Source organism: Onychostruthus taczanowskii, unplaced genomic scaffold (assembly GCF_017590055.1).
Source record: "Onychostruthus taczanowskii isolate IOZ18803 unplaced genomic scaffold, ASM1759005v1 scaffold16, whole genome shotgun sequence".
In the NCBI taxonomy this organism is placed as follows: domain Eukaryota; kingdom Metazoa; phylum Chordata; class Aves; order Passeriformes; family Passeridae; genus Onychostruthus; species Onychostruthus taczanowskii.
Genome location: NW_024498795.1, coordinates 11220745 through 11235813, shown reverse-complemented (window position 1 = coordinate 11235813; position 15069 = coordinate 11220745).

Sequence of the window (15069 nt, the reverse complement as noted above, 5' to 3'; positions counted from 1 at the left end):
ATTCAATCCTAAAATGTGATGCTGAGCATCAGCAATGCCTGTATGCTGTAAAATTCTCCCATGTACTCAGCAAAGGGATTAAATGCATCCCCCTCCTCACCCTCAATTTTCCTAGATTTCTTAAAGGGCTACTACTGCCTACATAATCTTCATCCCTGAACTCAAATCCTTTGGATCCTCTGGGGCCCTTATTAACTGGATGCTTGCTATGCTCTGCCTTGAAATGGTCTTCAATCTCCTTATTGTTTTGCAAAGACCATGGCATGATTTCTGAGCAAATCCTTCCCTTTCATCTGCCCTTTATTAACCCAGATGGACAGAAGTGAAGGGAACTCTCCTTTTAACAGTGTTCAGTGAACTGCATAAAGATACCATATGCAAAAAGAGATGTTTGGGTCTGATGAACTCTGTCTGATGAACTCTGTACCCAGCACAGAGTAACCCACTCCAGACTGCTGCCCTCTAAGGAGCTGTTGTACCAGCCTGACAAACTTAGGCTGCTCCTGAAAACCTTGGTGCAGCATTTCAACCTCTGGGCAAATTACTCCACCTTTGCAGAGCAGAGATCTTCATAATGCTGCTTGGTTATTTAATCACTCCTGAGCTTTCTCCTGGAAATAAGCATGGACTTGGAAATGGCAGAGAGGAAGAAGTGGTTGGATGCTTTCCATGCCAACAACAGTTAGATTCCCATTTTCTCTGGAGGGAGAAAAGTAGTGAAACATAAAGGAAACAATGTGCCAAAATACCATAATAAGAAAGAAAACAAATGTTCCTCCTTCCCCCCATTTCCCTTTGAGGCAGAGGAAGGTATGTACTTGTTCCCTGAGGGAGGCTGGCTTTGGGTGACCAACTTGTCATGCAAAGAAGGCTGGGGCACTGGCAGGGTGTCTCTCAAAAGAGAGACAAAGACTGTCCTCACACAGGTTCACCAGCTGAAGTAATTCACTGGTTCTCCCAGATGAATCGAGAACCACTGTGGTGGAGAACAGAGATCTCTGGACCCCAGGGCAGACCTGGTAACAGCTGTGGCATAGCCCAGGGCTCAGCGAGGCTGGAGAGGGTCTGCTCCTTTCCAAATACCCACAGGACTGAGACTCCAAACACTAGGACTCACTAGTGGGAAAAAAGAAATTAATCAAAGAGATGTATTTCAAAACAGAGCACAAGAACACTGAAATACAAGACAAACATTTTATCTGTCCAGTTGGTTAGAGATTACACAGACAAATTTATAGGTGTTAAATTGGACACCAGAGGGCTTCCATATTGTTCTGTGAATGAATGTATTGCAGAAGTAGTAATATTAAATACAACAGAGGCAAAGCAGTGTTAAACCATCCCACATGTTCTATACTCTGTTTAGTTTGGCTGACAGAAAAATTACAGCTGAAAAGAAGAATATTCTATGGTTTGGGTAGGATTCACCTCAAATTTTCTTGTGATCCAGTGATGACTGTATCAGCAGAGCAGTGCAGTGCCATGGGGCAGTATTTTAGAACATTGTTTAAGGTTACTTAGGGCACTAGCCTAGGAAGGAAGAAAGGCACCTAATGGGTAACCCAGTGCTCACATTTACAGTAGCTGGGGCTCTTCTTCAAGGGCTTCTGTCCCAATATTAACCAGACCCAATCTTACTTAACTGATGAGATTTGACAAGGCCATCACAGAGCAGCATGCTCTGTCTACAGGGACTGTTGCTTACCAGTCTTGCCCAGATAGGAGGGGAGAAGCTGCAAATATTAACTTGTGAGAGGAGCAGAGAGTGAATGAAAAGTAAAGGCAGGGGAGGAAAGACGCAGCTGAATCTGAGAAGTGGTTCTGGAGTGAGGCCTATGTGTTGGTGCAGAGGCTGAAAACATTCCCAGGCTCCTCTAAAAAGCTTATTTGAAAAGACTGAATGAATTTCAGAGCAGAACCAATGCCTCAGTAACCACTGTTTCTGGGATAGATTTACAGCACAAACCCACTGGGACAGATTCAGTGTTGGAGTGAGTGAACACAATTCTATTGAAGTTAATGGACTTGTGCCCGCTTATATCAAAGATGAATTTAGTCTATAGAGAAAGAAAATGGGATTTAACCTGCAAATCACCTGTTATAAAGACTAACAACATAATATGTGGTGAAAAGACAAGCAAGAATTTGGGAGTGTGCTTAAAATACTTCATTCTCTGTTCATCCAAATAGCTTGCATTCCCTGTGTTTCTAATTACCTGAAACCTGTCTAGCACTGGGAAGAATAGTATTTAACATTCATACTATAGTAGCAACCAGAGATCCTGTGAGGGTCCCATTACACTCGGTGCTCTACAAACACAAAAGCATGCCTAATCCCCACTCACAAGAACTTCCACTTCTTTTCTGTGGACACGGAAACCAATTAGAATTGCTGAAGTTCAGATTTATAGTCAAGGTATTTAACACTATGGGACTGATATCCAAGGGTAATAACTAGGAGACATGCCTACAACACAGCCACTTTTGGGGACATCAAGACCGGAATACTTGCACTCCAAATATTCAAACACCAGATTAAATTGATTAACAGAATGAATGAAGGGACTGTCTACAGTATCTGTGTTGTTGTCAATAGGGTAATAAATGAACAGGAGAGAACACTGATACAGGGATAAATAATTACTGCTTGTGTATTAAATCTTGCATTGTGCTCTGTAAGTGTTTTGAGAGACTTTTGTGAAAGAAACTATCATCAAAATGAACTATTAAGGCTGTTATAATCATATTAATAATACAAATACTGTTGACTTGCAGTTTGAAAGTATCATCTGCTGTATACTGGCACATGGAAGATGAGGCCAGGTAATGAAGTAATGACAGGTGACCCAGGAATTTTTTTTCTCTTGGAGGAACAATTCGTGAAGTGGTTACACAGACACAAAGTGGTGATGGTCATGTATTTGCCATGGCTGCATGCCAGTACATAAGAGAAGCTCACACCCAGAATCTGTGTGAAACATCAAAACCAAGGAAAACCAAATTGGTCTGCACCTCATAAAACACTACTCAAAAAAACCCCCCAATATGTGACCAATCATAGAGCCTTGTCCATAACACTTTCTTTCACCATTGTCAGCAGATGTGTTTTCAAGCAGATGTCTGAAATGGAACAACTTTCAGCTGGATTTTATTGTGTGTGTGTCAATGGGTAGCTCTATGCAATGATTCCTGTCACCCTTTCCTCCTGCTTCTCCTCATGTCAGACGCATGCCAAGATAGGCCAGTCCCAGAGGGACTGTCAAAAAACAGCACAACCCAGAGCAGCCCTGAGGCTGTTCTGAATTGCACCAGGGGTTAAACCTGCCTCCAGCCAGCCTCAGGATTGGGGGTGTACACACAGTGTAGCACAGGCCACTATTTCCCCACTCTGTGGTAAACTGACTGATACTCAAGGGCATCTGAGAGCAAACTCAATAAAGCCAGTCTGGATTCATAGTGTTGTAGCAGGAAGCAAAGCCAGGTCCTTCACCCCTCCTTTGTCCAGAAGAAAAGACCATCCATGTTCTGTCTCTCAGACACCAAAACCTAATCCACAATTTTTCCTGAGTGTTACCTGCATCCAAACCTGCCATGTAGCGAATTGACTACCTGTCTGCAAATACATTCACCATATCAGCCCAGGACCAGTACAAGCAGGGAAAAGCATTGCATTTTTAAACAGGCATATATTGCTGGAGGATGTATCCTTTGCTGTCCAGGACTGGGAAGCCTCTAACACTGGTTAATTATCTCCAAGATGAAGGGCTTAATTGGGAATGTCACAAACCAAACTTAATTCTCTTTGAAGAGCTGTCTACCTCACATGGTGCTCAGAGAAATAATAGACAGCAAAATCAGTTCACTTTTCATTGTTTTCTTTCAATTACATAAAAATGCAAGCAGTCAGGGAAATACTTTCAAATGTGTCTCTTATGCTTCCATCTGCATACTCAGTACTTCTGTGATGACACCCAGACTCAGGCAAGAGAATGATGATGAAGGTCAAGTGTGGAGAAAGGAAACTCTAAACAATAATGGATGATTTATAGCATACAGTGAATCTTATCTGGGTCACACTGTTGAAGGGCCCCATTTCTCAACTCTTCTAATTCTTGAATTAATTAAGTTCTCATACCCATTATTTTGTTTCTCTTTTTCTGTGCAGCTCGAGACACAGAGGTGACAGACTGAGTGATGCACTTCAGAGCAGCAATTCTTCTTGCGCTGCGTGAAAGAGCGTTCAACAGAGCTTTGCCTCTGGAGCAACGGGACTCAGAGACACTCCTCACTGAGTCTTCTTCACCTTGCTCTTGTTTTGCTTATTCAGACCTCTTCCACATCTTCCTTAATGACGACTACCCAGATTTCACTTTGGGTCTATTGAATTGGATATTTTTCCTCCAAGAGTGCTCATCTAAAGAGGATTAAGACCTTCCTACAATCTCCAGGCATTTGTGATTACATGGGGCAATGGACTCTTTCCACAGAGGAGACTACTTAAGGGAAAAGACACACTTATTCTCTTTGGCATAAGACACACTTATTCTCTTTAGCATTTTCTATCGCTTACATAGACCTCGTACATCTTCCTACATTGACACTCAGATTCTGCTGTTGCAAGTGCAATGTGATCACAGAGCTTGTCAGAGGGACCAGGCAGTCATCTCCTTACAGTCTGATCTTCCACATTTTGTCCACAGAAGCTTTGATCCTATAACGTGCCTCCTGGAGAACATCCTCAGTGTGTTTCCTGCATGAGTAGCCATCTGAGCTCTTTGTAGGCTGCAGCCTGAAAACTGTAACCTGAAGTTTAGAAAATTGCCTACCAGACCCCTGTGGCTCTGTGAGAAAAGAGAAAACAAAAATAATAATAAATTGTTAAGGGCAATCAAGAATTAGTTCTGCAATAAATCTATATGCAATCTGTCCCCTGTACTCCTGTGTGTTTACTTATATTTATAAGATTTGTTTTATGAATGATTTGCCATTAATGGAGAAAGGAGAGATTAAGAAACAAAAGCTGTAGCTTCAATCCATCATTAGGGAATTAATCAATTGGCAGCCTGTGCAGACAGCTATTTAGATCTGTGGCCTGAACAGCTTAATTGGGGGAAACGTTTTAAAAGGGCTAGAATGATGTTCAAAGTAGCATAAATTAGCCCGTTTTGGACCCATCACATGGCCTAATTTAACAACTTTTATACCTCAGAATTTGGCAAGTGATCACATCTCTTGAGCTTCCTAGCTTCTTCCTATCCTGATATGCCTGTAAAGTATATTTCCATCTGAAAATTATTAACTAGAAATGCTCCAGCTACTCAATAAAAGGCAAGGGGAAAATGCCTGTGAAACACTGTGTGAAACACCCAGGTTTTCCTCTCCCTGTCCAGCTGTAGGTGTTTGTAGCCAATGATGCAAAAGATAATAGAAGTAGGTCAAGTCCTCCTTCATCTCAGGTCTCAGCTCTCCTGCAGGGCTGATGGGGTTTTTATGTTACTGCAAAAAAGAAGGGTGCATCTCAGGGTTTCTTGCTTTTATTGTTGGTTTGTAAAGTGTTTTAGCCTCTGCAATACATTAAACGAGGTGTTTAAGTGTAAAACCCCAACATTATCTTTACTAGGAATTAGTGAAAATTCATAAATGCAAGTTTCCTGGAAGTTCAGCATTTTCTGGGATGTGGACCTTGAACTGGCTTTGAATTCAGCAGAAAGCCTATTTATGTTTGGCCAAATCAAATCCCCATGAACTCCCTAACCCACTTGCGTGCTTGAAATCTGGGACTGGTCCCAGAGGTGAATTTCTCAGTCTCAGCATGCTGCTGCCACCAGTGCAATCAATGCCTATGTGCTCTGCTCCTCACGCCGTTGAGGCTGCGCAGTTCCAGCTCCTGCGGTTACTTCTGGTTACCTAGTGCGGGATGGGAGAGGTGCTGCCTAGGGACTTTCAAACAAAACCATTTAGCTTTAAGGCTCTAAATGTTTCAGTGTCTTTGCCAGGCAACACCCTGACAACACTGCTAAACTAAACTAACCTTATACATGTATTGTACATGACGTTTGTTTTGGAGCAAACTTGTTGCCCTGCATTCCAGTCCTCCAGAGGCATCATGCCATCCTCTTTATTCATCAGGAGTATGCCCAAATCCCAGAGTTGGCTAATGTGCAGCCTATCCACATGCTTCCCATCTCTGAAGGAAAATGCAGAGTGAAGCATCCAGAGTTAGTTCCAGGCACAGTTGTTGTCAGCCAGGCGGGTTTCAAATGTGCTTGCTGACTGCATCATTGATAAATGTATGCCCTTTCAAGCTCTGGTAGAGATGCAATGGTACTTGTGCAATTCTTGGGTTGTCTCTTCTCCTGGTGGGTCATTAAAATCTGTTCTGTGGTCTTTAAGGAGTCAAAATTATTGCATATTCTACCTGAGCTGTGCTAAAATGTTTGGTCATTGAGCATACAGCTCTGATCTCAGGCCCTCTGGAGGTATATCTGAGTTGTTCTGATTTATTCTGACCTTTCAGAGGTATAAATGGGATAAGAATCTGGTTGTCTTTTCATTCTGGTATGACCCCTGTTAGACTGATGAACCTGGCATACAAGCAGTTGGTATATTTTAAGAGTTTTTTTCTTATACGTTTACTCACAACTAATCACTCACCAGTTTATACTTGTGACAGGATTTGGTTTAGAGGATCTCTTCCACAGAGTTCTGGGATCCATAGATTGCATACTTGGATAACCAAACCCACATCCAAGGCAGGTTGCAATTTTGGGTATATCACTCTTTATGTCTCATTCTTTATTCCATTGGCACTAGTTTTAAAAGCAGATTACAGAAAAATAATTTCTCTTGAAATCATGATAGCAGGAACGAAGCTAAAACAACACCAAGGCTGTGGCAAAGACTAAAGGTATAGGAGAAAGTGTTCATGTCATAATACCATGCCACAAAAAAAGAAAAAACTCAGAATAAGCATCCCTTCATTTTGCTTCTCAAACGACCAGAATGACATGCAGACACTGTCTGGGAGAAGGTAAAATGAAGACACAGATAATGCCAGATGAAGAATTGCCATGCACTATTTGAACATAACCTCAAGCCAACTTCACCTAATAACTGAGACAGGGTGGGGACTGGAGCAAAGGTTTATACCTTATGGTGTGTGACCACTGAGTAAGTTCTTCAGCTCAATGGTAGCTCAAACCCTGGCTGCTAAATACCTTCAGTACAGGACAAAGGCAGAGGTCCAAGAAGACCACTTAATTATCACCAGTTCCCTGAGATGGAAATACAAGAGCGTCTTTTACAGCACAGAGCATCTTCCTCAGCATGTGGCACTTGTCCCCCTACAGGAGTAGACCCATTCTGCTGGGGGATGTTCCCCTTGCATCTGCAAACACAGGAGCAAAATGCCTCTGATGGCCATGGCATCCATTATTCCACAGACATTTTTCTTTATTTCTTATACAACAGTATCAGCTGACATGGGAAGTCTAATCTACAAGCTCAAGCTCTGTGTGGGAACTGAGAAGTGGTGGGTTTGCTGTGCACTGAATTATTTCAGAATAAATAAATTATACTGATGGATCAGGACAGGGAGCAGAAGATTAATCTGTTCATTGTTCCTTCAGCCCTGTATATAACACTGTGTTTGGCAAGCTGCAATGCTGCCTCCTTTCTGTATCTTAAAATACAATGCCAGATACTTGAAAGAGTAAACAGTTGTCTTTTAAATTTTGCATATTGAACATATTCAGTGTTTAAAGGAAAGGAGAAAGAAAGAAAGAAAGAAAGAAAGAAAGAAAGAAAGAAAGAAAGAAAGAAAGAAAGAAAGAAAGAAAGAAAGAAAGAAAGAAAAGAATTAAATACAAAGAAAAATGAAGACATGACGTGACAACCTATGCAGTTCAAGCCCATGCTCCTATACCTAATAGAACTACACAGACCAATGTATATACTTCACAATCCATTAGTTTTCAGAGCTCTCAGCTTGGTATTTTGTTGCAGAAAAATTAATCTTTGGAAATAAAAACAAAATGGAGAACTGGGACAGGCACTGATAGAAGAGAAGCAGACTTTCATGGCATAGGAAGTTTCAACCACTTTTAGCTGATCTTTTATTTTTCTATATTCCTGGTACGTATGGACACATGAACTGATGTGTGCAAGAGTGTCAGCCCAGACTGGCTACAGACATTACACAGGAGCTTACTGAACACACCAGAGGAGAGGCAAAGTCACACAAAAGAGCTCACAACTATGTACTATCGGTAAAAAATCCCATCACCAATATCAGCAAGAATTTTCCTATTTTATTTTGCACAAAATCAGAGCAGGAAATGTATGTTCTGTGCCTGTTTTCCCAGAAAATAGTTACTTTCAGCTAAAGTGTAAAGCTGAATGGGAACTGGTCACCATTTGAAAGATGTGTGTTTACATTTGTGGACAGGCCCACTTAAAGTAATGTAAGGATATTTTGCTTTTAAACATTAAGTTACTTAAGGAAAATCTGTCACAGTAAAGAAGTTCAACATTCAGTTTTGAATGGGCTGTATTTTTGTCACTGTTCTTGCTTCTCATCTTCTTATGGCACCATTGCAAATATCTAGTTCTTCCAGTAATATTTTTGTCTTCTCTTAAAATGAGTTTCCACACTTACCTAATTTTTTATGGCATGAGCAAGAAGTGTCTAAGGCTTGGAGCAGTACATCATTTATTATACTCCTGCTAATTGAAGAAATGTGGGCCAAATCTAAATAGTATGTCAACTTCAGCAGTTTCGGGAAAATGATACGTCAGATATCATTACACTCACAGGATATAGTAGAAGGAAATAGGCAGTAATCAATATGCTATATCATTGAGTGGGAGTTGACTTCTTCTTGGCAATGAAGCATTAGGCTGTGTAGACACACCAGCCCAGAAATGCTCAGAAAGCAAATTAGCTTTACATGAAAGCTAGGATAATCTACAAGTAATACAAAGACATTAAGTTTGGTTGTATTCAGATTGTTTCTTTGATTTACTTACTTGTAGTTAAGAGGGTTTTGTGACACTGTTTTCTAAACTCAAATAGTAAGACTAATGCACGGTGGCATCAGTCAGCATTGAAGATATTATCAAATGAATACAGGTTCATAACCTTGCTATCCCAAACTATATTTCTGCTCCCCCACAGCAGCAGCCACTAAATTATTCCCAGTTAAACTCCCTTTCACCATGAATCATCTTACTAATGAGGCATGCCTACTCGCAAATCCCACAACCAGGCCCCCCTGCTGTGGAGAGCTAACACCCCATCAGCTCTCATACCCCATGTCTAGCACTGTATAATCTGTGCTATGTGCCACGCATATTATGTGCACGCAGCCACCCCTCATCACGGCTAATGCTACCAGGGCTTGGTTTGATTGGCTCAGATGGATGTAGCAAAGCAGCAGCTGGGAGGAGCTATTTGATTAATAATAAATAGATACAAAGATTTATGATTAACATGGAACATCTTAATGATTTACCATAGCAATGAAACCAATAGGCTGATATTCCAATCCGATTTCTACAAATTTGTATAATCCTCAGGGTAAAACAATTTAATGTGCTGTCTCTTTTATAGTTACAAAAGGCCTTTCATATGATCAATTATACATAAGAGTATAATAAATGTAACTTTCTTCATACTAATCACATCTAACTTAAATTCTCTTGTCGGTCTTTGGAGTGTATGTAGCATTCCCCATAAAGTTTTTAGTCTCAGCTCTTAGCAAAAGTTAATATACCCAGAACTTCCAAATAAATCATCAGTACAAGGGTCTTCACACTAGTAAAACTGTTCAGACAATGCAGTTTATTAGCAAAGCACTACCTCCTTCCAGTCAAGCCCCTTGTTTAACACAGTGAACTTGCTGCTTCATATCAGGGGGTTGTCTGGGGATTATGGTGCTGGGTCTTTAAAGTCTTGATAAGAAGTATTGTATCAATGTCATGACTCAGGGCGATGCAAAAGTAGCACAAAGAAAACCTGAAAGTAATATTCTGCCTAGTAGATAGATCACAACTAGGAATTGGAGCCGCATGAATACAAGCAGACAAAAAGTCTCAAAAGCCATGTAGTTTATTAAAAGTTTCAAGACAGAATTACCATCTAATGTACTTTTGGTTTCTAATTTCCGTAGAATTGCAAATCATAAGAAGAAAACTGCATGAAGTTCCTTCATACGAAAGCAAAAAAGAGAGGCAGAGACAGAGTGATGGTGTTCACCTCATATGCACATTGAAAAATAATCTTTCCATTAAATACAGGGGACTATGTTGAAGATGACAGCAGACACCAAAAGCAATTGAAAGAGACTGTAGATAAAGTCTTCCTACTGTGTTCTAGTTACCTGTTTTGGCACATACAATGTTCTGCAGGATGCACAGCCACAGTATGAAATGTGTAGTCATTCATGATCAGACATCCACAGAACATTCGATGGATGAAGAGTTAGTTGAAAAGCAGTTGAGACTACCTGAGCAGGTGAAAAAGAGTAAAAAAAAAATAATGTGTTTGAAGGCTGGAAAGAGAAGATTTGGCACACAGATTTGGCTGCAGGTTCCTATAGTGAGAGAGACATTTGCAAGTACTGCAAATGTCTCAAAGACTTTTGACCTGATAAAGAATAACCTTTGTTCTGTGAAATTCTTTTTCACTTCTGGGTGGAAGAAATGAGAGAGACACAATAGATGTAAAAGAGATCCTTCATGAACAGGACTTTGGGATCTGTGTGCAAAAACACATACACCAAAAGTACCTCCATGCCTGTCATGCAATTAATGGCTCTGAAAAAAGTGCAACTCAAAATAAATCCAAACAGTCTGGAGGTTGCTCTTTCCCCACCCCCCCCCCTTTCTTCTTGAAAGTTGCCAGATTTAAGTTCTCCCTTTCAGCTACAGGTACCAAAATTTTATATTTTTCAAGTGAAAATTCTACTTCTGCCATGTTCACTTTAGGAATTGGCACTTTAAGAATCCTCCTCCTCCTTAGTGTTAAAGACTCTTAACAAAATCAAAGTTACTCGACTAGCAGAAATAACATTGAGTTAATTGCCTATCATACGGTTTTGTAGTATCTGCATGCACTGTCATTGGTGTACTGTTGTGAGTTGACCTGGCTTTTGAAAATATTGCCCTTAAAGTCTGGCACATTTTTAGAACCAGGCTGTCAGTGAAGGAAAAATGAACTGGAACATCATAATCTGCCTCAACCATAGTAAAGAGAGAGACATCTGGTAGGCCACTTGGCAGTCAGCCAGCAACGAAGACTTGAATTAAAATGATGAACATGTTCTCAGGAGTCTGCCTCTGAACTGAAGAAGTTATAAGTCTCAGCTGCTTCTTGGAAGTTGGCTGTAAGTGGTGGCAGTGGGCCCTTCATCCTTACACTGTGCCACGTGTTTTTTGATGTTGCACGAACCAAAAAACCATCTTACATACACCTTTAGAGGGTCAGAAATGAAACAAAGAGTTAGAGGAGTAAGAATGGAACAGCTTCACATTTCCTAAAGCTGCATAGAAACTAGGACAGCCTCCTCTGTCTAATGGAATTGATCTAACTTCCCAGTCAGGCTCGAAAAGCACCCTGAGGTCCTCCATAGTTGGTCTTACAGGTGTCCTGGATAAGCCTGTGATTTTCCAGGGAAATAAAGAGTTCTGAGATTTCTAACTATAAAAGACAGAGCAGCCTATTTTACCTCACAACATATATCACCAGCTCCTACTGTCTTGGGTGTCTAACAAAGGGACAGGAATTGTGCTGGCCATCACTTCCCCAAAGAATTGTTAAAATAGAAATCAATGCCCCAGCTGCAAGCCCTTTCAGGAACAAAGCAGTGAGGAAGGAAAGCTGTATCAGGTGACAATAGACCATAGCAGATTTCTGTTATTTTGGTTTCAAAGCAAATTCCTAGCTGTGATTTGGCTTATGGTCAGCAAGAGAATGAAATTCCAACAGTGGTGGCATCCAGATCTGGATGCCACTAACCTATCCCAGTTCTAATAAAATGTGCTGCTAGAGAAGATTCTTATCAGCCCATCTGCAGTTAAAAAAGAAGGAAAAAAAAGTAATAAAATGCATGCTGTAGCCCAGTTTTGGAATTTAAAGGAGCAGTGGTTATCCAGTAGATGTGCTGTATTTAAATGAGAGGTTGGACACAGCAAAATGTGTCACCTAATGAGGCAGCACAGAAGTTCCTACATAAGACCATTTAAATTTGTAATGATAATTGCTTTATGGCATTGTGAGGTCATTACAGTTTGAGATTGAGATGGCCAAATTGTCGCAGGGAAGATCTTTAGAGACCCTCTTACAAAGCCATTACAAGGCAGTACTACACACACAACGTGATTTCAAAGCATGACTTGGAGAAGGCCTCACTACAGTGCTCTTATAGTAAAATCACATTGTGAGACTACAATAAGAAATAAGACTGCAGTGCAAGTCTGTGGAGATTAGACTCAATTATGATGTCAAAACAAACTGAAACAATGTCAATGCAAGTTATACCATTAAGGTTGAAACTTAAACCTAGGAAAGCAAGAAAATTCTACATTAAACCTGCCACATTACCTTTAAATCACACCCTTGTGCTAAGGTGTTGCAGCAGGTAGAGACCTCTGTTAAATTGTCTCTCAGCTCTAGGTATCATTACATATTGCAGATGATCTCTGTATAAAATTGTTGTACTTTCATGGTATAAATGTTTAAGTGATTAACCTAAAGTGTTTAAGCTATAACTGAAGATTCTACAAAAGTCAGGGTTCTAGAGAAAACTCCAGGTTAACAGCTGATATTTCACTGGATGTGTCATATCCAGATGTAAAGGCCTTGATCCCTTGCAAAAAAAAAAAAAAATTTGAACCATTTATGCACTCTGTGATGAAATAGTTGTTTCCAATGTCCCTGGGTTTTTTTTAAAATAGGAATTACCAGAGCAGCCACGGTTTTGACAAAATATACTAGGGTATGCTCCTTCTCCTGACAGGTTACAGCCTGGCTTGAAATAGGAGGTAAAGAATATAAGAGGACACTGATTTTTGCAATGTGTTTTTTAAGAAAAGACCACCACTGAGAGAAATGTAAGCATGTACTGGGGCCTGCCTGGGTGCAATGAACTGTGGGAAGCTGAACCAAAGAAAATATCTTAAAATCATCCACATTGGTTAACTCAAGGAAGGCCCCCAATGGCCACACAAGATCTCCACTTCAGTTTTGCTCTTTTTGGTTATTGGAACTATGGAAGTGTAAACAGTGATGGGCCGCAGATGTAGCTGATGGAAGTTGGCTGAGCCCCAGTGACTTCAGCGGGGTCGCATCCATGTTTGTCGGCCCGGCCCATAAAACCTGTGTATGGTTTCCTGGAGAGTGTGTCAGCTGACAGGGAGCCCATAGTCTGTGTGCTGACTTTTCTTCCCAGATTTAGTACAATGTATGAAACACCTCGGGCTGACTCTGCAGGGCTCCCACAGACAGTTCATTCCTTCAGTTTTGTTTGTCTTGTGCTTGGGAATATCTGAGACCTGTTCTGAGATCTAGCCCCAAACTATGCGAGTCCCAACCCACCTCCTTCCAGATCAGCTCATTTTCTAGTCCCAAATTTCATTTGGTGTCCATACTTCTGTAAGCCTTGGATGAATTTGTTTCTGGTTGAAGACATGGTAGCTGAAGTTCCTTGGTTTCTGCTAAAGGATTTTTCTTGCAGCTTTAAGTATGTATCCACTGTATTGGTTTCTCTAAGTCTGATTCTTTCTGTGTTTTTATATTGGTGCTATCCACTGTGCTAATTATACCAGCATCACCATCTGCATATTGATGTCATTAATTAGCATAAAGAGTCACTCCTCTAAAATACATGGCAGTGTCTCTCTGACTCATTTGCCATGAGGGTAATGTAAGTGAAGTACAACTCCATAATACACCATATTTAGCCCTGAGCTGTAATCATCTTTATTAATTGCTTAGTGTAGCAATGCCTACTGCAGGAAATACCATCCTGCAAGGCCCTGATTAGCTCCTCAGGGGTGCAGAGGGGCCACATTTCCCCAAGAAATCACATGTGAGGACAGACACAGTATTTTTGAGAGACAACTCTGAATTTTGCCAGCTCAGCCCATTAGTACAGTCTACAGCCCTAGATAAAGACAGCTTACAACAAGTGTGGATGCATATGCTGGGAAGGTCTGCAGTTAACAGCTAAGATGCTCATCACAAAAAATCCCCAAAGTCCCAACAGAGAAAGTGAGCCCTGGAATAAACACACACCCACCTGGCACCTCCAAATACTTCTGGAAAATATTCAGCCCTGGTTTGCACTCTCAATGAAAGGCCATGAAATTCTCAACATCAAAATAAGAATGCAGTGAAAGGGAAACAGAGACATACAGCTTGAACAGAAAAATAAAGGATGCAAGAAAGAGTGGAGAAAAGCAAAAGTAACTAAAAGGGAGGGGAGGAGAACACTCAGATACCACAGCAAGGGGACCAAGAAAGACTCAGCAGGATGTGAGGTGTCAGAGACACCAAAGGAAGGGGAAGACCAAGACTAAGAAACAGTAGGAGACAACAAGACTGGGAGGCAACAAAAAGCAAGTGAGGGAGAGAAAGTAGGAACAAGATGGTGAAAATGTTCTCTCTTCAGAAATAAACTCAAAGATATGAACTGAAATACCTTCCCAAGATAAAAATAAATAAATAAATAAATAAATAAATAAATAAATAAAAAAGGGGCTCCAGTACTGGTTTTCAATAGATTATTTCAAAGTAGCATTGCTGGGAAGTACCAAACACTTCCAAAGTGTTTAATTGCCTATCACTGATTAATTAGTTCTTGAAAGGAATGTTCCTCAATGTTTTCTCATGGCTCTGTCAGTCAGTGGTCAGTGGAGGAGCCTGTGCTGCTGAACACATACGGCTATGCAAAGGCAGCTGGACTATAACAAAAACAATCACTATATGGCTAAATACAACTATTACTGCTCAATTAATTTGGTGACAACTGGAAAGATAGTCCTTAAACAGATGTCATAGACAATGTAGAT